Source organism: Delphinapterus leucas, chromosome 3, assembly GCF_059928025.1.
Source record: "Delphinapterus leucas isolate spDelLeu-1000000601 "Yukka" chromosome 3, BTC_Dleu_Yukka2, whole genome shotgun sequence".
Lineage (NCBI taxonomy): Eukaryota > Metazoa > Chordata > Mammalia > Artiodactyla > Monodontidae > Delphinapterus > Delphinapterus leucas.
The window spans coordinates 82,791,188-82,819,168 of NC_143131.1; the positions used below are offsets into that span (position 1 = coordinate 82,791,188).

The following is a 27,981-nucleotide window of genomic DNA, read 5'->3' on the forward strand; positions in this document are numbered from 1 at the left end:
TAAAATGGACAACCTGGAAGAAATGGACAAATTCTTAGAAAAGCACAACCTTCTGAGACTGAACAAGGAAGAAATAAAATATATGAACAGACCAATCACAAGCACTGAAATCGAAACTGTGATTAAAAATCTTCCAAAAAACAAAAGCCCAGGACCAGATGGCTTCACAGGCAAATTCTATCAAACATTTAGAGAAGAGCTAACACCTATCCTTCTCAAACTCTTCCAAAATATAGCAGAGGGAGGAACACTCCAAACTCATTCTACGAGGCCACCATCACCCTGATACCAAAACCAGAAAAGGATGTCACAAAGAAAGAAAACTACAGGCCAATATCAATGATGAACATAGATGCAAAAATCCTCAACAAAATACGAGCCAACAGAATCCAACAGTACATTAAAAGGATCATACACCATGATCAAGTGGGGTTTATCCCAGGAATGCAAGGATTCTTCAATATATGCAAATCAATCAATGTGATACACCATATTAACAAATTGAAGGAGAAAAACCATATGATCATCTCAATAGATGCAGAGAAAGCTTTCGACAAAATTTAGCCCCCATTAATGATAAAAACCCTGCAGAAAGTAGGCATAGAGGGAAGTTTCCTCAACATAATAAAGGCTATATATGACTAAACTACAGCCAACATCATTCTCAATGGTGAAAAACTTAAACCATTTCCCCTAAGATCAGGAACAAGACAAGGTTGCCCACTCTCACCACTCTTATACAACATAATTTTGGAAGTTTTAGCCACAGCAATCAGAGAAGAAAAAGAAATAAAAGGAATCCAAAACAGAAAAAAAGAAGTAAAACTTTCTTTGTTTGCAGATGACATGATACTATACATACAGAATCCTAAAGATGCTACCAGAAAACTACTAGAACTAATCAATGAATTTGGTAAAGTAGCAGGATACAAAATTAATGCACAGAAATCTCTTGCATTCCTATACACAAATGATGAAAAATCTGAAAGAGAAATTAAGGAAACACTCCCATTTACCATTGCAACAAAAAGAATAAAATACCTAGGAATAAACCTACCTAAGGAGACAAAAGACCTATATGCAGAAAAATAAGACACTTATGAAAGAAATTAAAGGTGATACAAACAGATGGGGAGATATACCATGTTCTTGGATTGGAAGAATCAACACTGTGAAAATGACTATACTACCCAAAGCAATCTACAGATTCAGTGTAATCCCTATCAAACATCAAACTACCAATGGCATTTTTCAGAGAACTAGAACAAAAAATTGAACAATTTGTATGGGTACACAAATGACCCCGAATAGCCAAAGCAACCCTGGGAAAGAAAAACGGAGCTGGAGGAATCAGGCTCCCAGACTTCAGACTATATTACAAAGCTCCAGTAATCAAGACAGTATGGTACTGGCACAAAAACAGAAATATAGATCAATGGAACAGTATAGAAAGTCCAGAGGTAAACCCATGCACATACGGTCACCTGGTTTTTGATAAAGGAGGCAAGAATATACAATGGAGAAAAGTTAGCCTCTTCAATATGTGGTGCTGGGAAACCTGGACAGCTACATGTAAAAGAATGAAATTAGAACACTCCCTAACACCATATACAAAGATAAACTCAAAATGGATTAAAGACCTAAATGTAAGGGCAGACACTATAAAACTCTTAGAGGAAAACATAGGCAGAACACTCTATGACATAAATCACAGCAAGGTCCGTTTTGACCCACATCTTAGAGAAATAGAAATAAAAACAAAAATAAACAAATGGGACCTAATGACACTTAAAAGCTTTTGCACAGCAAAGGAAACCATAAACAAGATGAGAAGACAACCCTCAGAATGGGAGAAAATATTTGCAAATGAATCAATGGACAAAGGATTAATTTCTAAAATATACAAACAGCTCAGGCAGCTCAATATCTAGAAAACAAACAACCTAATTCAAAAGGTTGCAGCAGACCAATAGATATTTCTCCAAAGAAGATATACAGTTTGCCAACAAACACATGAAAAGATGCTCAATATCACTAATCATTAGACAAATGAAAATCAAAACTACAGTTAGGTATCACCTCACACCAGTCAGAATGGCCATCATAAAAAAATCTACAAACAATAAATGCTGGAGAGGGTGTGGAGAAAAGGGAACCCTCTTGCACTTTTGCTGGGAATGTAAATTGGTATAGCCACTATGGAGAATAGTATGGAGGTTCCTTAAAAAACTAAAAATACAACTACCATATGACCCAGCAATCCCACTACTGGGCATATACCCTGAGAAAACCATAATTCAAAAAGAGTCATGCACCATAATGTTCACTGCAGCACTATTTACAATAGGCAGGACATGGAAACAACCTAAGTATCCATCGACAGATGAATGGATAAAGAAGATGTGACACATATATACAATGGAATATTACTCAGCCATAAAAAGAAACAAAATTGAGTTACTTGTAGTGAGCTGGATGGAGCTAGAGTCTGTCATACAGAATGACGTAAGTCAGAAAAAGAAAAACAAATACTGTATGCTAACACATATATATGGAATCTAAAAAAAAAAAAAAAGGTTCTGATGAACCTATGGGTAGCAGTGGAATTAAGACACAGACATTGAGAATGGACTTGAGGACACATGGAGCAGGAAGGGTAAGCTGGGACGAAGTAGAGAGTAGCACTGACATATATATACTACCAAATGTAAATTAGATAGCTAGTGGGAAGCAGCTGCATGGCATAGGGAGATCAGCTCGGTGCTTTGTGACCACCTAGAGGGGTGGGATAAGGCGGGTGGGAGGGAAACGCAAGAGGGAGGGGACATGGGGATATACGTATGCATATAGCTGATTCACTTTGTTATACAGCAGAAACTAACACAGCACTGTAAAGAAATTATACTCCAATAAAGGTGTTTAAAGAGAAAAAATGCGTGGAAGAACTGAACAGATATTTTTCCAAAGGAGACATACAGATGGCCAACAGGCACATAAAAAGATGCTCAACACCGCTAATCATCAAAGAAATGCAAATTAAAACCATAATGAGATGTCACCTCACACCTGTCAAAATGGCTATCATCAAAAATAACACAAATAACAAATGTTGAAGGGATGTGTAGAAAAGGGAAACTTTGTATACTGTTGGTGGGAATGTAAATTGGTGCAGCCTTTGTGGAAATCATTATGGAGGTTTCTCAAAATATTAAAAGTAGAACTACCATATGATCCAGCAATTCCACTCCTGGGCACATATTCAAAAAAAAGAAAAGGAAAAAAAACACTAATTGGGAAAGACACATGCACCCCAATATTCATAGTATCATTATTTACAATTAACAAGATATGGAAGCAACCTAAGTGTCCATCAACAGATGAGTGGATAAAGAAGATGTGGTGTTGTGTGTGTGTGTGTGTGTATACACACACACACAATAGAATACTACTCAACCATAAAAAAGGATGAAATGTTGCCATTTGCAACAATGTGGATGGACTTGAAGTGTAGTATGCTAATTGAGATGAGTCAGAAAAAGAAAGACAAATACTGTATGATATCACTTATATGTGTAATCTAAAAAATATAACTAGTGAATATAACAAAAAAATGAAACAACAACAACAAAAAAAACCGATAAAGCTCTGGTTTGGACCAAATAACAACCCAGTCCTATTGAAGACTCTAAAATTCACTCCTCACCCCTGAATATACATTAAACTCTTGGTCTACTAACAAAATGATAGTATTCATGAATCAATATTTGTGGGGAAACATTAACAAGGCTATAAAAAGTACCTATTTCAATTAACCCATCTGTCTGAAGTTCAACCCAGGGAAGCCTGTTTGTACTGCTCCTGGACATTTTCAACTGCACAATGGACGATTTAAAGTCTGGCAAATGCTTTTCATACAACTTCCTTTGTCTCATGAATATAAATATGTTTCAGTCATGGTCTATATGTTTTCATACTAGACTGAAACCTTCCCTTGCAGACGGGCTACTGCCTCTTCTGTGGCTCAAATCCTTTTGGAAAACATTATCCCTACCTGGTTCCTCTTGCACTTCACAGTGAGCAAGGTACCCATTTTACTGGCCAGGTGCTTTGACAAGCCTGTGTTGTTTAGCTGGTTTTACAACACTTTCACTGCACTTACCACCCTCGGTGCTCTGGTTTAGTCAAACGCACTGAAGGCATTATTAAGATTCCATTGGCAAAATTTACAGAGCCCCCCCCACCACCACCACAGATACCTTGGCTGAAAGCATTGCTGTCCTTCTAAATATCAGAACCATCCCTTTTGGAACTTATGAACTCTCACCCTTTGAGATAGTCACAGGACACCCAACACACTTGGGTTCTGCTTCTCTTGATACACAACTAACAAAAGGAGGGCTATTTCAATATTGCAAAGGGCTAATTGCTTTATAATAATAAAATAACCATGTTTTGGTAGATCTTTTCAGAGAGTGTTATTGGAAGATGAAGACTTTAAGCATCACAACTTGCAAACTGGGGTTTTTATCTGTTGGAAAAGAACAGAAGAACTCTCCTCAACCTCATTGGAGAGACCACTATCAGGTACTGCTAACCAATCCTTGTGCTGCCAAACTCCAAGGAATAGAGTCTTGGGTTCACGTGACATACCTAAAGAAAGCACCAAACCCTAAATGGACCTGCACATCATCTGGTAATGTAAAAGGAAAGATTTCCTGAAATTGAAGCAGACAATATCTGATGAGAAAGCTTTCCCAAGATATCCAGATCTGTCCTGTTGGAAGTTTATCATCAAACCTCTGATGATGACATAACACTTCAGATGCTCTCTAATATCTATGATCGTGATAACGTATGGAATTTAGATAAAATGTACCTTATAGTTCCCCCTCCTACCCCTCCTTGTCACTCAAAGTGACCTCAATAGGTTTCCAATCCACGCACTTTTGGTCCAATGTGAGACACTACACCCAAGAAAGGTCCTTCCTGACACAGGGGCAAAAAGCTGCTAAAACTAGAAAATCTGACATGATCAGCAATGCTTTCAGAGCAAGATCTTGATCAAAAGGGGGAAGTGTTAAAAAATTAATAAACAGAAACCTCCATTAAATAGAGTCAGGAGACCAGAAGGGAGAGCCCTCATGCCTGGCGAAGATAGCAGAGCCCAATAAAAAGAAGAAAGATGTTTCTTCTTTCCTGGCAAGTACTCAGCCATGGACTCTTTGTTTACTATAGCCCTCCCAACTTCCTTTTCCTGTCTATAAAATAGTTCTTTCCTTGCTGTGTGGGGTTTTCCATGTGGCTCGCCATGGTTGCAGACACTAAATGGCAGTTCTCGACGATCCCAAATAAACTCATCTTTGCTGGAGAAATATCTGGCAGTCTATTCCTTTTAGGTTGACAGCTCCTATAGTTGGAGCCAATTCAAGCCCATTAATCTGGTTTCAAAATCTATACTAACTGGCTCCTTAATAACTCTCTAACCTCATCTTTTACTGTTTCAAGCACACTGTACAACCAATCATATAGAACAGGTTAATTTCCTATCACCTACTCTGATCTTTCTCTTACCTGGAATGTTCTCATGTTCCCTCTCAGCCAAAAATATGTATTTTTGTATGTATGTGTGCATGTGTTGTTTGTTTGTTTATATTTACTATGTGTTTATTTAATGTGAGGTTTGGAAAAGTTGCAAAGTTTACACGGGGGATTAAATTTTATTGTCAATATTGCCCTTTAAAATTGCTCTTAAAATGTGAACTAATTTTTAATAGCTGTTATAAATTCATCTGCTAATTCTGTCACTTTCATTATTGATTAATATTTCTCATGCTTATGGACCTCATTAACTGCTTTTTGCATGTCTATTTTTCACTGTATACTAGACATTATGAATACTATATTATTGATTATTTAGATGTTATTCTTTTCCTTAATAGTGTTTATTTTGTTACTATTTTGTTTATTTTGTCAGATTTGTTATTAATCTGACAGTTAATTTATTTACACAATCTTTCAACTTTCCAAGGTTTTAAAAAAAATCTTTGTTAGTTAAAATAGAAAGCAGCCTTTAGCTGAGGGGTAGAATAGCCCTACTCTTAAAGCATGGCCTCTTTGCTACCTAGCATATGAAAGGAATTCTCTCCACACTGGCTAATTGGAAGTAGAACATCTGTTCTGTGCAAGCTGCAGGAGTTGTTCAGTTCACGACTCCCTAATAGATGTGTATCTTTTGGTATCATTATGCGTCCTCTTTGAGTTTCAATTTGCACATGTTCAGCTTGGTATTTAGCCAAAGGCCAAAGGCAAGTCATATATACAGATTTCTGAATCTCCTTCTTTACATAGATATCTTTTCTCTGATACCCTGCTCTGTAAATTCCAGCCAACTCAATAGCCTTAAGTTATATACAAATAACCTTTGTATCCTCAGCTTGGTGAGAATACTTTCGGGCTTCCTCTCCCTGAACTATAGTCAGAAACATGCATTCAGGCAGAAAACCAGAGTGATCATACAGCTAATCTCACTTGTTTCCTTTCTCTCAATGATTGCACTCCCATGGCACCTGTTTATTCAATGTCTGGAAACAGCTCAAATATTTTGTCCAGTTTTGAAGTTATTTACTGAAGCAAAACAGGTCTAATAGCAGCTACTCTGTGATGGTAAAAAGTGGAATCATAAAACTGTACTCTACTCCACTCTACTACATAGCTATTGGTAACACAGTAGGCCAAATGTCTCTTGTGTGATATACACATATCACAGTAGGACAGGGCAAGGGGAGAAATTCTGAAATATTATCTAACAAAGTCTTGTCAAAATGATGCAAACTCCTTTCATAAACATTAAATTAGTATTTCCGGTGTGTAGTTCCAGGCAACAAAATATATAAAAAAAAATAAAGTGGCAATCTCACTCTTGAAAAAAGTAGTATGCTCCTGTCTTATTTCTGGAAATAGGAATAGAAGTGTTGTGTAGAAATCTGGAAAGCAAAGAGTGAGGAGCATCCAGGTTCAAGTCCTCAAGTTTATGTGTGCAAGTCTTGTAGACATCACAGGTCTAACCAGGTAAAGGGTCAAGTCAAGGAGGTGACGTAAGTACACAAATGTTCTCAATTCAAATTTTACAGGGCTATGAATGACCAACACAAGAATCACCATGCAGCACTGAACTCTGTGCTACTCTATTCCACTTTTGGACAGGGATACGTGATTATTTGCCTACAAACTGTAACATGGTCAGAGTAAAGTCAGAGCCCTGCAGGAGAATATGGAAGTATGAAACTAGGCTTCTCTCCCTAATTGTTGTAAGCAAAAGAGAAATATAAGATATCACAGTGTCACATAAAAAGGTCCACTTATCTCACTGAAGAGTAAAGTAGCATTTTACCAGGAAAAAACTGGGAGGCTAACTAACCAGAAGCTTTAAAAGGTGAATTCAACAAGGTCCTGAACCTTGCTGTCAACTTGCAGAGTCACTGACAATTAAGTTTTGAACTGACATTTAAACAAAGAAGATTTATGAACATCTAACAAACACATGAAAAGATGCTCAATCTCATTAGCCATTTGAGAAATGCAAATTAAAACCATAGTGAGATGTCATTTCACACTCACTAGAATGGCTGTAATCAAAAAGACATACAATAACAAGTGTTCGTGAGAAAGTAGAAAACTGGAACCCTCATATATCACTAGTAGTAATGTAAAGTGGTGCAGTTATTTTGGAGAGAAAACCTCTTGCCAGTTTCTTAAATATTTAAACATAAATTTATCATATAATGCAGCAATTCTATTCCTAGGTCTCTAACCCACAAAAATATATATGGGATGTGTGTGAAAAAAAAAAAAGAAAAAAAATATATATAGCCACACAAGCACTTGCATGTGAATGTTCATAGCAGCATTATTCATACTAGCCAAAATGTGGGAAAAATTCAAATGCCCAACAACTGATGAATATCTAAACAAAAACTGTGGTATATCCATATAATGGAATACTATTTACCAATAAAAAGGTACAAACTACTGATGTATGCTACAACAGGGATGAACATCAAAAACATTATGCTAAGCTAAAGAAGCTAAAGAAGGTCAGATGCAGGACTACATAGTGTATGATTGACCATGTATATGAATGGTCCAGAAGAGCAAATCTTTAGAGACAGAATGTAGATTAGTGGTTGCCTGTGGATGTGAGTGGGAATGAGGATTGGAAATGGGCACAGGGAATCTTTTTGAGTTTAAGGAAGCATTCTAAAACTGGATTGTGATGATGGCTGTGCAACTCTTTAAATTTACTAAAAATTCTTGAACTGTTCACTTAAAATGGGTACATTTTATGATTTGTATTATATAACTCAATAAGGTTGTTTTCATAAAAGTTAAAACTCTGATCTCTAAGAAGAACCTTAGTGTAACAAATTAAAAATGCATTATAGCAATTAATCATGAGCAGAACATTTTAAGACTAATTATTTAGTACCTGAGTTTTTTTTTCCCTTGATGTTCTTATATCTGGGAAAATGAAATAATCTGAAATATTCCCTGTACCATGGGTGGGTGGATGGGGGTGCACTTTCTAGTCTAGCAAATCAAGAAAAAAAATCACTTCTTTATAGAACACTTGTTCTAAATCTCCCATATACAAGCTTTAAAGTCATGCTGTACAATAGCAACACTAAGGGCAAAAACATCTTATGGAGGTAATCACTGAGTTTCTATAGAAATATGAGACTCTTATACATTAACATATTTTTATTTTTTTTTCAATATACCATATCCAGAAATAATGAATAAGAATGAGCAGGCTTTGCTAATTTCACATTAAATATTATAGGTCTTTGAAAGAAGATGAAAAAAGAAGGAAAAGGTTACATTCTGCATGAGGTCAATACCTTTCAGACACTCCCAGATTTATATTTAAATTCTTTAAATAAGTTTTTCATGTATGAATGACCACCTTGGAAAGGTTCCTGCACTCTTTGGAAGGATGCACTGTTTTTCCTTATGATACTTGTTTTCCTCTCCCAAATTGCATGATTCATCTCCCAGTCACTACATTCTGGAACGTACTTGCTATGTAATGAGACTGGCAGTGTGTAGGATACAGGAAAGGAAATACAACAAAGGAGATACAGGAAAGGACACTAAATACCTCTTCATGTGCTGCCAAAACATTTGCATGTGATGGTATCTTATCCTTGGTCCAAAACTATTTTAGAATTTGCTCAAACTGGAGCAATATCTTTCCTGAGGCAGAAGTTTTTTATAATTTTTAATTTCTTTTTAATTGGATTATAATATTATATAAGATTCATGTGTACAATATTATATTTCAATTTCTGTATATATTTACAGCATGCTTACCACCAAAAGTTTGGTTTCCATGCATCACCATACTGCTCATCACCTTTATCCATTTTGCCCTCCCCCCCATGCCCTGCCCCCTCTGGTAACCACCACTCTGTTCTCTATATCTATGTGCTTGTTTTTGCTTGGTTTGGTTTGTTCACTTATTTACTTAATTAGTTTTTATATTCCACATATGAGTGAAATCATATGGTAAATCATATGGTACTTGCCTTTCTCCCTCCGACTTATTTCACTTAGCATACCATCAAGGTCCATCCATGTTGTTGCAAATAGCAAGATTTCATCTTTTTATGGCTGAATAGTATTCAAATATAGTATTCAAATATATATGTGTAGATACATATATATGATACATATATATATATATCATATCTTCTTTATCCATTCATCCGTGAATGAGCATTTACGTTGCTTGCATATGTTGGCTATTGTAAACAACACTGCAATGAACATACCAAAACCAGACAAGGATAACAGAAAGAAAGAAAATTACAGGCCAATAATTCAATGAACATGAATGCAAAAATCTTTAGCCAAAAATTAGCAAACCAAATTCAATAATACATTAATAGGATCATACACCATGATCAAGTATGATTTATTCCAGGGAAGCAAGGATAGTTCAACATCTGCAAATCAATCAAAACGATATACCACATAAAATGAAAAATATAAATCATATGATCATCTCAATAGATGCAGAAAAAGGATATGACAATATTCAACATCCATTTGTGATTAAAAAAATTCTCGATAAAATGGGTATAGAAGGAACATACCTCAACAGAATAAAGGTCATATGTGACAAACCCAAAGCTAACATACTTAACAGTGAAAAACTGAAAAGTACTCCTCTAAGACAAGGCAAAATTTTTTTAAAGTTAAAATTTACTTAAATACACATGAAGAGTTCCAATTAAACCTTAGAATCTTCTAAGCAGACATTTAAATCTACAAAGAAATGTATAGTACTTAAAAGCATTATTCATTCTTCCTTAGTATAAAATGCAGATGTTCTTTGCAGTGGCCTTCAGCATACATTGTTTAAGACCAATCATCTAAAGGTATTGGTGTTCTCTACTAATTCTCACATGAAAGAAAAATTATTATGTGATTAGTGACTAGGAAGATTTCATGTTCCCATGGGTTAATTTTCCTGAGGATTGCTTATAGTACTATCTCATATTTTCAGTGTGCATACAATCATTTATCCCCAAAATGCCATTGCTTGTTTCATTTTCAGGGGTCATATAGCCGTGAGAATCATGGTCTGGTACATAAGTCTTCATACATAAATATCAGAGACACACAATTAGACCCTGTGTGCCATTTGAAATTGCCATCAGAGGAAAAAAATGGGATAAAATGGGAATGAGAACAGACTAGTGTGTGAAAAGTAGTTGTTGGAACTCACTTTATTTATTTACTTAGTTACTTATTTACTTACTTATAAAACACCATATTACAAAAATAATTTAAAATGTTTTATAAAGATCAATAAAGTACAATTAGGGGAGCAATCAAGATGGTGGAGGAGTAGGACATGAACCTCACCACCTCCCACAAATACATCAGAAATATATCTACATGTGGAATGATCCTCACAGAATATCTACTGCACACTGGCAGAAGACCTAAGACTTCTGAAAGGGCAAGAAAATCTCCATGTAACAGGGTAGGACAAAAGAAAATAGAAAAAAAGAAAGTGACAAAGGAATCTTGTCAGGACCTGTGCCCCTGACAGGGAGCTGTAAAAGAGGAAAGGTTCCTGCACCCTGGAAGGCCCCTCACCAGCAGGGAGATCAGCCGGGACAGAAGGAGAGCTTTAGACCCTTGGAGGAGAACACGGCAACCAGTTTGCAGCAGCCAGAATGGAGAGAGACCTGCACAGACAGTCAGTGCCACCTCCCAGCATTCCCCAGCCTGGGACGTGTTCACCTGTGTGGGCAGAGGCTGGGTGCTGAAGCTTGTGCTTCAGAGATTGGACCTGGTGAGAGGAGTGGGGTTGGCTGCCTGAAAACAGCCAGCAGGGGCTGGAGTCTGGTGCAGCCTCAACTGAGGGTTAATGGAGGAAGCCTGAGCTGTCTCAGAGGCCAGGAGCCATTGTTTGGGGGGTGCATAAGGAGAGGGACAGGACCTGCTATTGCAGCATATTTCCCCGTGTGTGGCCTCAGGCAGCAGAACACTGCCTACGTGAGCTCCAGGAGCGGTTGCAAGCTGCCTCCACTCCCATCGCATGCTTCAGGGGTGCATGTGAACTGCCACCACCACCAAGAACCCCAGGACTGAGCACCAGCCGCCACATCTGCACACCCCCTATCAAGAGGATAACAGCCAGCACATGCTGAGGAAAGACGTGATAGGCATCCATACTAAAAACAGCCCTGCACCAAAAAACTAAACCCACACAAGCTACACAGGGATACTCCCACATATAAATAGCCCTCCAAAACAACAGCAGATAATTGTTTCTCCTAAACTCACAGAGTAAGAGAAGTATAAGTAAAATGAAGAAGCAGAGGAACCACTCCCAGTTAAAAGACCAAGAGAATTCCCCTGAGAGAACAAACAATGAAACAGACCTCTTCAATCTAACAGACACTGATTTCAAAAAGGAGATAATGAAAATACTGAAGGAATTAAGAAAGGCCATTGACAGAAATGCAGAGTACTGTAAAAAGGGACTAGAAACTATAAAGAGAAACCAAGAAAAAGTACAAAACTCACTTGCCAAGACAAAAGCTGAGCTAAAGGCAATGAATAGCAGAATGAACAATGCAGAAGAACAAAAAAGTAACCTAAAAGATAGAACAATGGAAATCACCCAATCAGGATAGCAGACAGAAAGCCAAATTGAAAAAAAAAAAAAAAATGAAAGCAATATAAGAGACCTATGGGATAATATAAAGTGTGCCAATCTACACATAATAAGGATTCCAGAAGGGGAAGAAAGATGAAAGGAGATCGAAAATGTATTTGAAGAAATTATGGCTGAAAACTTCCCAAACCTAAAGATGGAAACATATAGCCAGGTACAGGAACCACAGAGGGTCCAAACAGGATAAACTCAAACAGACTTACACAAAGACATATTATAATAAAAATGGCAAAAGTTAAAGATAAAGAGAGGATTCAAAAGGCAGCAAGAGAAAAACAAATAGTTAATTACAAGGGAACCCTCATAAGGCCGTCAGCTGATTTCTCTACAGAAATGCTACAGGCTAGAAGGGAGTGGTAAGATATATTCAAAATCCTGAAAGGGAAAAATCTGCAACCTAGGATACTCCACCCAGCAAGACTATCATTAGAATAGAAGGAGAGAGAAAGAATTTCTCAGACAAGCAAAAACTAAAAGAATACAGCAATACTAAACCTATCCTAAAGGAAATATGGAAAGGACTTCTCTAAATAGAACAGAAATAAGAATCAATAAGAATGAGAAAATGCAACTGGAAAGTAAATCACTTAAATAGGCTGGTACACAGATTTAAAAAAATAAGTCAAATAATTTCTGTGAAAGTGATGATAAACACAGTGAACAGCAAAAGGATGAACATGAAGATGTAAAAGAAGACATCAAAATCATAAAATGTGTGGGAGGAGAATAAGAAAATGTAGGGTTTTTTTCCTAGAATGTGCTTGAGCCTATATGACTACCACTATACAGCAAGTAGATATAAGAAGGGGTTCACATACTTGAAAAATAGGGTAACCACGACTCAAAAACATATAATAGGTCCACAAAAACCAAAAAGAAGAGAACATAAGTATAATACAAGAGAAGATCATCAAACCACAAATAGAAAAACCAAAAGAAAAAGAAAGGGACAATGAAGAAATATAAAATCAATGGGAAAACAAGGTTTAAAATGGCAATAAGTACATATCTACCAATATTTACCTTAAATGTCAATGGACTAAATGCTCCAATCAAAAGACAGAGTGGCAGATTGGATTAAAAAACAAGAACCTACAATATGCTGCCTACAAGAGACCCACATTAGGGCAAAGGACACACATAAATTGAAAGTGAGGAGATGGAAAAAGATATTTCATGAAAAAGGAAATGACAAGAAAGCAGGGGTCACAATACTCATTTCAGACAAAACAGACTTCAAAACAAAGGCCATAAAGAAAAATAAAGAAGGCCACTATACAATGATAAAAGGATCAATACAAGAAGAGGCTTTTACACTTGTCCACATATATGTGCCTAATATAGGAGGACCCAAATACATAAAACAAATACTAATAGACATAAAGAGAGAAATTGACAGGAATACAATAATGGTAGGAGACTTTAACACCCCACTAACATCAATGGACAGATCTTCTACACAGAAAATCAATAGGGCAACAGAGATCTCAGATGATACAATAGAACAGTTAGACTTAATTGATATTTTCAGCACATTACATACAAAAAAAAACAGAATACATATTATTTTCAAGTACACATGGAACATTCTCTAGGATTGACCACATATGGCACAAAACAAACCTCAACAAATTTCAGAGTATGGAAATCATCTCAAGCATCTTTTCTGACCATAACAGCATGAAACTAGAAATTAACCACAGAAAAAGAAATAAGAAAAAATGATTACATGGATATTAAATAACATGCTACTAAAAAACTGATGGGTCAATGTGAATCAAAGAGGAAATTAAAAAATACCCTGAGACAAATGACAATGAAAACACAACCATACAAAATCTATGGGATGCAGCAAAAGCAGTTCTTAGAGGGAAGTTCACAGCAATACACATCTTCCTCAAAAGCAAGAAAAATCTCAACTAAACAACCTAACCCATCACTTAAAAGAATTAGAAAAAGAGAAAGAAACAAAACCTAAAGTCAGCAGAAGGAAGGAAATAATAAAGATCAGGGAGGAAATAAATAGAAGTTTTAAAAAGCAATAGAAAAAAATCAATAAAACCAAGAGCTGGTTCTTTAAAAGGGAAAACAAGATTGACAAACCTCTGGCCAGGCTTACCAAGAAGAAAAGAGAAAATCCAAATGGGCAAAATAAGGAATGAAAAAGGAAATATAACAACGAATACTACAGAAATACAAAAAAATATAAGAGAATACTATGAACAATCATATGCCAACAAATTCGACAACCGAGAAGAAACGGACGAGTTTCTAGAAACATACAGCCCACCAAAATCAAATCAAGAAGAAACAGACCAATCACTAGAAGAGAAGCAGAATCTGTAATAAAAAAAATGAACAAACAAACAAAAACCTCCCTACAAACAAAAGTCCAGGGCCATATGGCGTCACAGGCAAATTCTACCAAACATACAAAGAAGGACTTTCACAAATCCTTATCAAACTCTTCCAAAAGACTGAAGAGGCGGGAACACTCCCAAAGACATTCTATTAAGCCTGATACCAAAACCAGACAAAGATACCACCAAAAATGAAATTTACAGGCCAATATCTTTGATGAATATAGATGCAAAAATTCTCAACAACATACTAGCAAACTGAATCCAACAACACATAAAAAACATCACATAACACGACCCAGTGGGATTCATCCCAAGTTCACAATGACAGCTCAACATACACAAATCAATCAAGGTGATAAACCAAATCAACAAAAGAAAAGACAAAAACCACACAAACATCTCAATAGATGCAGAGAAAGCATTTGACAAAATTCAACACCCATTCATGATCAAAACTCTTATGAAAGTGGGTATAGAGGGAACATATCTCAACATAATAAAAGCTATTTATGACAAACCCACAGCCAATATAATAGTCAATGGTGAAAAACTGAAAGCCTTCCTGCTAAAATCTGGAACAAGACAAGGATGCCCACTCTCACCACTTCTCTTCAACATAGTATTGGAAGTCCTAAACACAGCAATCAGACAAGAAAAAATAAATAAATAAATAAATAAAAGGTATCCAAAGAGAAGAGGTAAAATTGTCACTATATGCAGATGGCAAGATACTACATACAGAAAACCCTAAAGACTCCACATGAAAACTACTAGAACTGATAAGTGAATTCAGCAAGGTAGCAGGATACAAGAATTAACATAAAGGATTAACATAAAGAAATTGGTTGCATTTCTTTATACCAACAATGAAACAGTAGAAAGGGAATATATAAAAAAAACACCAAACATTTAAAATCACACCAAAAAAATAAAATACTTAGAAATAAACCTGACCAAGGAGGTGACAGACTGCAGAATGGGAGAATATACTTGCAAACAATGGGACCAACAAGGGTTTAATTTCCAAAATACACATACAACTCAACAACAAAAATCAAAAACCCAATCGAAAAATGGGCAGAAGATCTAAATAGACATTTCTCCAAAGAAGCAATCAAATGGCCAATAGGCACATGAAAAGATGCTCAACACCTCTAATTATTAGAGAAATGCAAATCAAATGAGGTACCACCTCACACAAGTCAGAATGTGGAGAAAAGGGAACCCTTCTACACAGTTGGTGGGAATGTAAGTTGGTACAGTCACTATGGAAAACAGTATGGAGGTTCCTCAGAAAACTAAAAATAGAATTACCATATGATTCAGAAATCCCACTCCTGGGCATATATCCAGACAAACTCTAATTCAAAAAGATACATGCACCCCCTATGTTCACAGCAGAACTATTCACAGTAGCCAAGACATGGAAGCAACCTTAATGTCCATCAACAGGTGAATGGATAAAGAAGATGTGGTACATGTATACAATGGGATACTACCCAACCATAAAAATGAACAAAATAATGCCATTTGCAGCAACATGGATAAAAGCAGAGATTGTCATACTAAGTGAAGTAAGTCAAAAAGAGAAAGATAACTACCATATGATATCACTTATATGTGGAATCTAAAATATGACACAAATAAACCTATCTATTGGGATGGATGGCTGATGAACCCAAATAAACAGGTTTCTTTTTTAATGAGCTAGATGTCAGGTCTTCATTCTAGTAGCACATATCAGGATTTTAGGGAGAATTGAGATACACTGATACATTTTTATCCCACCCGTTGAGAATTCAGTTGCTCTCAAAGTACAGTATATGGAGCCGAAAACAGTCCATAAGAACTTTTCAGGGGTCAATGAGGTCAAAATTATTCCATAATAATACTAAGACATAATTTGCCTTTTTTACTGGGTTGACACACAAATTGATGATACAAAACAATGAGGGTAAAAATGCTATCACCTTAACATAAAATATTCGATACCAGCACCAAATTATATCAGTAGTGTAGTAGTCATTCTATTCTTTATTGCCAGGCACTCATAATTTTTTTAAAAAAAGAAAAACATTGGGCTTCCCTGGTGGCGCAGTGGTTGAGAGTCTGCCTGCCGATGCAGGGGACACAGGTTCATGCCCCAGTCCGGGAAGATCCCACATGCCACGGAGTGGCTGGGCCCGTGAGCCATGGCCGCTGAGCCTGAGTGTCCAGAGCCTGTGCTCCGCAGTGGGAGAGGCCACAACAGTGAGAGGCCCGCATACCGCAAAAAAAAAAATAAAGGAAAAACATTGACTTTCACATAACAGTGTTCTTAATGAAGCAGTAAAATTTTAATTTAATTAATCCAGACCTTTGCATAACATACCTCTTTTATCATCTATATTACAAAACAGATGTAGATAAAACACTTCTACATTCTGAAGTATGATGGCTTTCTCAAGTAAAAGCACTTGTGCAATTTGTTTCAAATACAAGCTCAAGTAGCTGTCTTTTTAGTGGAACACCATTTTTACTTGAAAACACAACTGACAGACATACTATAATTATTCAGACATGTTTTGACAGTCATTTTTTTCAAAAATTAATGAAGTGGACTCCATTTCAAGGAAAACAACTGATAATATTTGTTGTGATGATAAATGTCAAGCTTTCAAGAAAAAATTAGAATTTTGGAAAATGTAGGTCTGTCACTATGAACTAGTTTCCCAATACTTAAATAATATTCTGATAAGAACACCCATGATGTTAACAAATGTGACAATGAATCTGTCAACTTTTAGAAGATGTACATAACTCAGTCAATCAATATTTACTAGTCAGTGCATGGTTACAAAATTATCCATGGGTAAAGAATAATTAAGGTGTAAGACAGATCAACGTATTTCACACTTGTTGCTATGAAATATTTGCCAGGTCAAGATTCTACATTACAATCAACTTTTAAGAAACCATCTATTGCCAAGCTTTGGTGTAGTTCCAAAAAAAAAAAAAAAAACCCACAATTATCTTAAAAGAGTATTATAATACACCTTCCTTTTCTAAGTCCATATCTATGTAAAGCCAAAACTTCTTCATTACACTTCAGTCAAATTTATATAACACAACAGTTTGAAAGCAGAAGCAGATATGAGAAACCAGATAGCAGAGAGATTTGCAAAAACAAACAAAAAGTAAACACTGACCTTTTTCTCTTTTTTTAATTTTGGGAAAAAAGTTGTATATAAAATGTGTTTTTAAATAAAGTATAGTAAAGTTAAAATGAGGTACTCAAAAAATATTTTTCAGTATCTGTTTTAAATTCTAATTCAGTAAATACTGATATAGAAAACTCATATAAAAAGCATTTTGGAGTTCTACACAATTGTTAAGAATATAAAGGGTTCTACTCGAGAACAACTGCTCTAATTAAATTTTTACTTTTATATTTTATTCTAATGTTCCCGTTATTGACCACTATGCCCCATCTTTTCTGTCCTTGTGCTTCAATGACCCCTCTTTCACAAACCCTCCCAAACTGGAGCCCTTGACTTGTGATATGATATGATATGATATATGATGATATGGTATGATATGATATAGACACTTATACTATAGACAAACGGGTGCTTGGACCTGAGAGAGTCTCCTTAGCAGCAGTGGCAGCATATACATACACACACATATATGTAATCTAATATATATATATATATATTCTAATTACTTTTTCTCTTTTCATTTAGTCTTCACAATTCCTTGAGTTAGATTCTTGTGTTACTTAGAATGCTTTTAGTTCTAAATAAATGAAAACTCGACAAGAATTTGTTTGAATTGTAAGGAGCAGTTACTGTATATTTTTTAAATATACAGAGAAATGAGTTCAGGGTTGATTCAACAGCTTAAAGATGCCATCCAGAACATTCTTTTGCTCTTTTGCTCATTCATTTGACATTCTTCTGCTCTTTCGCCCTCAATCTATTAGTTTCCTTCTTCAGACTTGTTTCTAATAGTCATAACATGTCTGCTGCCTCTCCAAACATCACATCCTCATATGACAAGCTCAAAATACCGTAATTTGGAGTGAAAGGGATTCTCTTTGTATGGCACTCTTTCTCACTTAGGAGGAAAATCTGTCACAGAACTATCATCAACTTGGCAGATTTCTCCTTTAATCTCTTTGGGCTTATTTAACCTATCCCTAAATTAACCAGAGGAAAAGGAGTTTGTGTAAGCTCATGCTAGTCACCAAAACATGCTTTATGCTCTGGGTTGGGCATATTGCTGCTGAATACATTTTAGATTCGCAGGAAACGAGACAAATGACTGTTTAAGTTATATATTTATATTTTGTTTTTAATGGGATACATAAGGCCTCTGGATCAGAGAACAGATCTTCATTATGCACAGAGCATTTTAGTGCTGGTCCCCCAAACTGCAGCCTTCACTGGGCAATGTGGGGAGAGCCTGATGTTACCCTGTGCTTGCAGTGGGGTTGCACCACAGAGGAGGAGCCCTAATTTGTGATACTCAGAAGTTGTATAGGGCAGTTAATACACCTGTCCCTCCTTCCCTTGAAGAGAGAGAGAGGTCTTCAAGCTGGGATGTAAACAAATCTTTGCCTGGGAAGGGAGTGAAAGTCCCCAGCCCTCCAAGCTGGAACAATAGCAAATGGCCCCAAGGGAGGTAAGTCTAAATATCTTTGGAGCAGTTCACCATCTTAAGGTTTCAAGGCATGTTTGCTATTAATTATGTCTTAACAAAGTTTTCCAGTGAGTTTTGTTCAGAAAGCCCAGACCTTGCACACACACAAAAAAGGAGAATTGTCTCCTTAAAATGGCACACTGTCATTATCCCTGCTTTACAGAAAAGGTAAATAGAGCTCAGTGATGGCAAGGAACTTGCCAAAAGTAAACCCCAGTTCAAACCTAGATGTTTTTTATTCCAAAACTGTTATTCTTTCATGGATGAAACTTTTTGTTATTCTTTCATGGATGTAACTTTTTGTTACTACTTTTTGTAACATGTAGCAAGGGAGGGGGGAAAGGAATAGATAAATGGATTCTGGAATCCTAAATTATAATCCCAACATACTTTACCACTGAAAATATAGTTCATCTTATTATTTGATATTTTCAGTTCTTTTTCAGACTCTTCTTGGAACCTAATCATGATTTCAAATGTTAAATAGCAGCTGCCTCACACAAACACAAATACATTTGTCTTACCCTCATATCTTAGCATATCACAGGATGAAATTTTTTGCTTAATATTTTCTGCTATCGTGGATTAAATTTAAATATCCCAGAAGTAGTTCATAAAAAATAGACACAAATGTACTCTCAGATAATTAAATGTAAAAATCAATTAACCAATTAGATACAAATGTTAAACATATGGAATATTAAAAAAAAAGAGGTGACGTTTTTCAAGAAAAGTTCATACGCATTTCCATGATTTTAAGATGCCATACATTGTAAGATACACCATAAATTTAATAAGGTTTTTTGAAAAGTACAGTGAAACACATCAAATACCTAAGTTGAAAGATTCCTTCTGATTTCAAATATATTAATATTAAAAGTGTCTTAAAGTTAAGAGTTTTTAGAACAAGTAGGGTTGCCAGATTGAGCAAATAAAAATACAGGATGCCTATGTAGATCTGAATTTTAGATAAATGATGGATAACTTTTTAGTATAAATATGTTCCAAATACTGTATGAGATACACTTATATTAAAACAAAAATTATTTATCACTTATTTGAAATTCAAACTTAACTGGACAATCTGTATCATCTGATTTATTGTCTTAACAGATCTATAGTAGTGGTAGTAGTAATGGTAGTAGTAGTGCTAGCAGCAACAGTAATCTGACAGGAATCTTGTATCTCACTAGGCTAAGATTAAGCTGTCTGCAGAGCTGCATTCCTTTCTGGAGGCTCTAGAGGAGAATCTGTTTTCTTGCCTTTTCCAGTTTCTAGAGGCTGTCCACATTTCTTGCTCTGAGTCCCCTTACTCCATCTTCACAACCAGCAATGTTGTATCTCTCTGACCATTCTTCATATTCACATGTGCCTCTGTCCACAGCCAGGAAAGTTTCTCTGCTTTTAAGAACCTGTGTCATTAGATTGGGGCCACCCAAATAATCCAGGATGATCTCCCAATCTCAAAGTCTTTACACGTAAGAACTTCCCTTTGCCATGTGAAGTAATACATCTACAGGTTCTAGGGATTAAGACATGGACATCCTTGAGGGTCCATTATTCTGCCTACCACAAGGGGCTAAATGACAGCAAGCCACTGAGGAGTGTTTATCATCACACATTCTTTGTCTTGGCTCAGTTTGGCCACTTGCTTTGTCTTTATTACCAACTTCTCCCCATCATGTAACTCTACACTCTTCTCTATATACCTTCCATCAAGCTACTTTCCCTTTTTTGGTTTCTTTTAAAAATCTTATTTTTACAGTATAATTTATTTATTAGGAATTTGCCTTTTTAAAAACCTGTCAATGTCTTTTAAAATTAGGATTGTTTCTGTTTATGCTAGTGCTCTGGTTACAATGTTGCGAAGAGTTTGACAGGTTTGACCCAGTCTTATTTTTCATGTAAGCCTTATTTGCAGGGTACAGTTCTGCAGAATGTAAAGTTTTTCAGGAATGCATATATGCCATTTTGAAATGCTTATACGTTGTTTCTTTCTTCATTCTTTCTGTGAAAGAGAACTAGAACATCCTTTCTTGGATCATCAAATATCAATCAATGAATTCTAAACCTATATCTCCTTCCTTGCTGTTTGCACAAATACCAGTTTATAATCTTTAATGATATGCTTGGTATTTTCACTTTTTTCATTGTTATTAGTTTACTCAAATATTACAGTTAATTATTATTTGTGCCAACTGTGCCCTCCTTACCCAGAATCAATCACCAAATACCTTGATAATTCTGCCTTTGAAACTCTTTCATGATGAATTCTAGCCTCTAATGCCATGCTCCCCAAAGTGTGGTGCATGTACCTCTAGAGACCCACAAAATTATTTCAGGTTATTACAGAGATACTATTTAATTTATACATTTTTATTGTTGCTCTCTTTTATGCTAAGTATATTTTTTATGGTAGTGTAGGGGAAGAAAAATTTCTCCTCAACCCCCATTAGGGTCTCTAACTGGGCTTGAAAATTAAATTGACAAAGACATATTAATAGAAGAAAAGAATACAGATTTATTTAATATAAGTTTTATATGACATGGAAGTCTACATTAGGAAATGGAGACTCAAAGAAACAGACCTCAGTATTTTTATGCTAAGTTGATGAAGAGTGGGCAGTCATGTAGAAATATGATAGGTCAGAGGGTATGAAGTAAGTGCAGTAAACTGGGGAAAACTTAGCAAGGCCTGTTTGAATTCTTTTTGGCATCCCTTTGTCTTCGGAGATAAGGGTGCTCCTTTCTTCTGGGATATAGGGAGGACACCTCTCACATGAGGATTTTGCCACCTGTTTCAGGGGAGAAGGGCAGGGGAAAGCTAAAGAGACCTTTCTGCTTCTGCTGTTTTTTTCAAACTCCTTCAACTTAAAATATTCAATATACTAAGGTGTCATATTTTGGGGTAGCATGTCCTGAACCCATCATTTGTGATATGAAATCAACTTTTGAAATAAAATTGCCAAAGTTTTAAAAGTTACTTAATTTTTAAAATTGTATCAAGTATTGTAAGTAGTGTGCAAAAAATTGTGTTTTTGTATATGAGAGAATAAGAACTAAGACACTACATAATACATGGGATTTAGATCCCTTTTCCATTCTCACAGCCTACACCCTATCAAGGGCAAAATGGAGGCACCAGAGAAACACAGTTAAGATGCAATAATAAATGGCAAAATTCGGGTATGAAGAGTAAAGAGATTGCAAATGGAGTTTGAATATGGTAAAAATTCTTACTCCTTTGTTCTCTCTTTGAATCTTTTATCTGTTTGCCTCTTTTTGAGATTCTTTCTCCTCTTCAGTGACTGAAGTGATCACATCGACCTTGGTAATGCCTCCATACTAGGAGTTGATGTTTCACTTGAAATGCAAAAAGGATTAGAAACAATCTGGGGGCAAAAGAGGGAGCAAGCAGAATCTTAGGCTTGCTCTAGCAATTGGCCATAGGGAAATGGAGCCATTCTTCTTCCTCCCTCTAGTCTCTTCTTATATCTATCATAGCCAGAGTGGTAACACAAAGTGTGCTAAGATCCCAAGGTTGCAAGCCTAACATAAAAGTGTTATAGAACAGTTTGTTCAGTACATTTTACTCTCTAGCTTAAAGGACAAAAGAATATGTATTTGCAAACCACAAATATTCCAACCCATTACGCTACATTTGAGGGTGAGACAGCCATTAGTGACAAGGAGGCAGTCCTACACACATATTCTACATTCTTTGCAATATAGCAAAGGTGACAGTAGCACTGATATATTAGGAATTGGGGGATTCTGATCATATAAACACTCTGATTTCACGTCAGGAGTCACAATTCACATTATTCACTGCATTATTTTCATTGTCACGAATGTCATTGAGGTTCAAGTTCTTCTTAATTCATTTATGATTTTCTAAAAAGCCTGAATTGCTAATTTTCTTCTTCCTCAGGCAACTAATCTACATTTTTAAACTGGATTTCCTGTCAATAGATTTTCTTTTCCCCACTGAGCTTGATTTCATTATATATGCGACTATAGATTCTTCCTTAAAATTTTGACTTCATCACCTAAATCTTCCATAATTCTTTTCTACCCTTAGGTAAAAAACTGTATCTAATGTTATCAGATTGGCATTCAAGCAATTCCCCAATCATGTTTTAATCTACCTATCCAGCATAATCACATCACCATCATCAACCATGCCAGTTGCAATGTTTATTGCATGCCTATAATATGCACTGTGCCATGCACAATTGAGAACTACAAAGAAGTATGAAATATGGCTCATGGCCTATAAGAGTTTATTTAAGGCAGAGATTTCACGTAAAATAATATATAAATCAGAGGATAAGTTAAGACAAGTACTAAGTGTAAGGCACAAACAGCAAATGATAAGAAATATCATTGAAAGAAATAAAGATCAATATGGAAGCCTTCACACATCTGAATATTTTAATCACTATTCTCTCCAATGAGACAGCCCATTCCCCTAGCCAGATTAGCCTCCTCAACTTTTGCTGAATCATGAGATGTTCAAACACTGTTCAATGCTGTGTTCATTTCACTTGGCAAAGAACTCTTAAGCTTCACTATCTTACCAAATTTTAATATTTAATTTCAATTTTTTAACTTAGATTTTCTAATCTATCAGTCAAAACTTATTTAATTCTACATAGTTTTATTGGAAGAAATATATACCATCACTAGGTGAAACTAGAAATACTCTTCTGGGTTGAGCAGCTTGTCTTTTTATGGTCACGTGAGAGAAAAAAATAGTACGAATTTCCTTTTGATTTATGTATTTTGCACAAAATTAAAAGATTTTACTAAAGCAACTAAATTAAAATAATAACTACTACTGCTAAATGTTTTTAAATAGAATGGGCAGTGCATAGATACGTGTGATATATATTATCATATACATCATATACATCACATCACATATACATCAGGTTAAATTGCTCTTAATTTTAAATTACAAAATCTCTGGGAGAAGATTTTAGAACAATTAACAATAAAGAAACTCTCAGTGTTTGAGAGGGTACTTTTTAAATCCTCAGTGTTTAATAAATGATGCTTTATTAAAAACCAGATTTTCACATTTCTTAGACTGCAGAGGACAAAAAACAATGGAAAATTTATTCAACTGTGAGAATAAAAGAACTGAGAAATAAGGGACTTTTATTTTGCCATTCCCATGTTTTAAAAGCTGTATGTGTTGTATTTCAGAGGTCTTAAACTGTGTATTTAACTAAGACTGAAATTCAAGCATTGCCAAGCATGGCCTCAAATTTCAGTTTCTCCTAAAACTGAAGAATATGTTTTAAGTCTTCCATTTCTTTTTCCATCAGCCTCAATTTAAGCATCTAATGGTCCTGTTATGACCACTATCTTCCTCCCAGAATCTGGACTTTTTCCTAAACAGAAATAAAGTGAGGTTTCTATAAAGCAAGATAGTTGTTTGATACGCTTGCCAATATTCTTGTGGAAGAAGTAAGTAGCAGGCTATCTAAGACATTCAGATTTAAATCCAGAAATAAAAAATTCTTGACATTTCATAAAACTGAAGGGGTTGATCATGGTTTCATAAAACTCTGATTTTATTATGATATTCTCATTTCCAAATTTTATTACTAATTTTAACTGTAATGGTTCCTTGTGGACTACTCAGTATAATAACTTAAGTGAATATACTGTAATTTTAGTCTTTGCAACCTGCTCATATTTTCTTAAATTTCTACTTTCTTTACCAATGTTAGCTCACAAGGTTGCTTTAAGTTAATCTTCAAAGCAATCTCATCTATAAATTTTTTTATCTTAAACTTTCTTATAAATTGTCTTTATTAAATTATTACATGCAACAGAGTTACCTTCATAGATTGAGAAGTATAACTTATTCTGAATGCAACTGTTTAGTGATCCTTTGAAAGTGGTACTTCCTTTTCCCCATTTCGGTTTTCAAACAACTTGGTGGGAGTTAGAGGAAGCATAGAAATATTACAGAGTTTCTGCTTGGCAGCCCTACGAATGACTCCTACACTAATTTGCTATGCCCTTGGGGCTACTGCTAAGAGAGTTGTGATAATGGCAGTTAGAGGAAAATCAACCCAGCCCTTTAACGCTTGACTAGCTTCAACTTTCTAAGGTTATCAATTTTTGGCATAAGTTTCTACTAGGGTCTCACCCAAATTAGCAAGAACACATATTCAGCACCTCTTACTGTAGGTCAAGTGGGAACTGTTCCCTGGGAAAGGATGTAGGTAATTTGGCTGAGGAATGTGCTGGATTGTGTGGAATTGTGTGGGCCACTCAGCTTATTTTTCCCCTTCTATGTTCTCATTTTATCATAGGAGCTGGAAGCCTGGGAACTGCATTTTCAAGAATTACTGTCATTATGGCCCTAGATTAGATTCTGCCAATGAGAGGAGCTAGTGTAAATCTGGAAGAAAAGCAAAAAGCAAAAGCAATTATTATTCTCATGGCTGTGGCTGGCAATTACTAAGGCTTCAGCATCAAGGGTTTTCCAGCAACTTCCCAGTGTCCTCCAAAGATTCACCTGCTTCAGTACAGTGAGCAGTGAAATCAATGGCAGTGGTTTCCTATAATTTGATAATTTCCTGATTTCCTCAATGGTAGAGTGGCTTACCTAATCTTTTCTACCCCAGACCTTCTAATATTTTTTAATCCCCTCCATTAAGCCATTTGTTGTTTGAAATACCTGGAGTTACTTCTGGTTTCCTGACTGAACCTCAATTAATACAGAGTCTCTGGAAGAAAAGGGATCCAGAATTCATTCCCTTCTTTTCAAGTCCTTTGGTGGTCCTGACTGAAGAAAGGAACCAAGGACCCCAAATGGGAACTCACCAAGAGGAAAGGAGAAAATGGGCTGATGATCTGTGATCAACTCCAGGGTTGTCCATAGGGGGAGAGTTTATTTGGCAATATGTAACTAAAGATGAAAAACCATCTGTCCTAGGCACTCAGGCACAATGACCATTCTTCAGAATTAGTAGCTGGGCATGCAAATGACCACTAAAACTTGTAGCTTTGAAAGCATGCAAGGTACCACTTCTGTTTGTACAGATATTGGACTCAGAAAGAGCAATTGCAACATGAAAAACAGATGCATCATATCACATTTCCAGGCCTCGCAGAGACAGAAAAGTCATCATCAGCCAAGATCCTCCTAATCTTCCAACAGATGCACAAATAGACCTGCCTCTGCGACCTTTTCTTCTTTTTTGGAATAATGGAAGAACTCTGTATGAACCAAATTAAGACCAGTACCTCCTCCTGCTTTCTCAGTGATCTCTAGCTTTTAGTTATCCTGTCTCCTTCTCTATCTTCAACCTCTTTGCCACCAACAATGATGTTAATAAGCATGCAAATATGCTCTGAGAACTCACAACCACCAAAGGTTCTCTTTTGAACAATGTAAGTCACTTTACCGAGTCTATTATTGGCCAAACTTTTCCAAAAAGGTATTTATTTATATACGGCCTCTGTTTTTTTTTGTTTTTTACCCCCAAACACCTGTCAACGATTTCAGTATAGCTTATTTAAGTCTTCACTATTCCCTCAAAAATCTTCTCTGGCTATGGTCATTCATTCATTCACACATTGTTTTTCATTTTTTTTCCTTTCACAAATATTTATGTAGCACTACATTAGGAGCTGGACATTAAAAGAAAATGTAAAAGGGGAATTGTCCCTGCCTTGATTAATGACGCTTATGTTGCAAGTGCAATTAGCATCTTTTTAAAAATCAATTTACTTTGTAAACCAAGAAAAACAATAATACAAACTTATTGCAATAAGTCAAAAAATATGAGGACAGATACATAAAAGAAAATGTAATAATCTCTCCCCAACTAATTAGCTGATATTAACAGTTAGCTGTAGATTCTTCCACACATTTCTCTAAATGCATATAATTGAGGTTATAACACATGAAACTGCTGATATTCTACTGTTTTTCACTTGCAAAACATTATCAAATGATTCAACTTAATACATATGTGCATGTATACAGATTTTTATTTATTTTTAAATAGTTGTTGAGCAGTGCTTAAATAGCATTTTAAAAACTATGAATGGTTTAATGAGTGAATATTTGTGTTCACCTTTGTTGGGAAAATATAATTTTTAAAAAATCTGCTGAGCCAGAAAAATGGCTTCACGAAGGCAGAAGTGAGAGAAAATAATTTTATTTTTGAATGAGTATTAAGCCAGAACACGATGAGCCTTACAGGTAACTCACTAAGAGATTTCAAAGGCAGAAAGAAATCTCACCCTTTTATACAGCCAAGCAGACACAACCCATTCCATACATGCTCCCAAGGTAAACAATAACTATTGTTCAAGTAAGAGGACTTGACAGCACCATTGTCACACATAGTTCATTCTAAATTCACCTGAGATGATCCATTATATTCGTTAACTGGATTTACCCAAAGGCAAATTAAATTCTTACCTCTATGACAGGTGGTAGTTTTGCAACTTGGTCATGGTTGGGCTCTCACAGAAACTGGGAAATATGGGTGCTACCTTCCTTGATGATTATATTTCAAAGGTATGGTTCCTAGGTCCTACAGAAAGATATTCCAGAATTGTAAAACTGACAAAAGACTTATTTAACTTTAAAAAGGTTTACATACATTTCAAAGAGACTGAGAAAGTATTTATAATTATAAATTTTCT

The 27,981-nt window shown here is 35.7% G+C and overlaps 1 long non-coding RNA gene across 1 annotated transcript in view; it reads right to left on the bottom strand.

The window, feature by feature from the left end:
- Nucleotides 1–1,018: 1,018 nt before the first annotated feature.
- The window catches only part of LOC111184016 (uncharacterized), an 80,751-nt gene continuing 53,788 nt past the window's right edge, over nt 1,019–27,981 (bottom strand). The window contains exon 3 of the long non-coding RNA XR_002647171.3: nt 1,019–27,869. This is a non-coding gene — a long non-coding RNA (uncharacterized LOC111184016). The remainder of the gene's footprint in view (nt 27,870–27,981) is intronic.